General features: G+C 30.9%; 1 non-coding gene across 1 annotated transcript; it reads right to left on the reverse strand.

Moving 5' to 3' along the window:
• Positions 1-359: 359 nt before the first annotated feature.
• Positions 360-432, reverse strand: Trnav-cac (transfer RNA valine (anticodon CAC)). The gene has a single exon. It is a non-coding gene; the product is annotated as a tRNA-Val (tRNA).
• Between the last annotated feature and the right edge of the window lie 697 nt (positions 433-1,129).

Raw genomic sequence — 1,129 nt, forward strand, 5'->3', positions numbered from 1 at the left:
GTGTGTGTGTTCTGCCTGTAGACTGCCGTAGCAAAGCACGGGTAGATAAGCTGTATATGTATACATATATTTATAGCTTACTTACTAAATACTTGCTAAGGGAAAATGGGCGTTTGTCGTTTCCTTAGTTCCTTAATAAATGTGCATTATTTTTTTCTCCGGTACATATTAACTTAAAAAAAACATTATAATGAATTTTGTTGCTATTTACTATGAAGTTCGTGTAAAATATCTTATGGTGCAGTGTGATTTCCTTTGCTGTAAATTTAGAGAGAAAACTTAATTTAAGTAGTTGTTCAATTCTATTTTATCAAATAATTGAATCTTAACGGCATATTATCGTAAGCAAGATAAAAAAGTGTTTCCGTCCGGGATCGAACCGGAGACCTTCCGCGTGTGAGGCGGACGTGATAACCACTACACCACGGAAACAACTGTTAGTATATTAAGAACTTGATACAAACTTATACAGTGCCCAATATAACTCATCCTGTCACGATATATAGGTAACCTCACGGGTGCATACGTTCCGTGTACGTGCTTAGACACGTGTGTTAGGAATTTATTATGTATCGGTCTGTTATTATTGCGTGATCATAGTACAGTTCCCGTCAGTAGTTTAGGGCCATTACAAAATTTGTACAAAAACGTTCCTGTCCTCAAATATTTTGTGAATTATTTGTAATTCATTTATCCATAGTTGTTGCCTTCAGCAAAAAATTTAATTATTTAAATTTTGGAGTCCAGCTTATTAATTTGAAAATTATAAACCTGTACAGATTGTAGACCATTTTGGAATACTTTTTTAAATACAATAAATTGCATTGTATGTCAGTCATATATATTTTTCTTGATTACCTCCTGATATGTTAAAAAAATGATAAAAATTCACACAGCTTTTTTTTAATAATTTTGAATTGAACGTCTTAAAAAGTTGCTTAAATTTTCTAAAACCTGAAAAAAAATGTATGAAGTCTGTATACAATTTTAACTAGTGTAATAAGGCTTTCAGTATTCTTTAGTTTCTTTCTCAAGACAGAGCTTCAGACTGTATAAAAAATAATAAACTTTTCAATTTGAAAATTTAGGCTGTGATTTGCCTCAAAAATATATTTGTAATTATTTAAAA

The sequence above is a fragment of the Bacillus rossius genome, chromosome 3 (assembly GCF_032445375.1).
Source record: "Bacillus rossius redtenbacheri isolate Brsri chromosome 3, Brsri_v3, whole genome shotgun sequence".
Taxonomy (NCBI): domain Eukaryota; kingdom Metazoa; phylum Arthropoda; class Insecta; order Phasmatodea; family Bacillidae; genus Bacillus; species Bacillus rossius.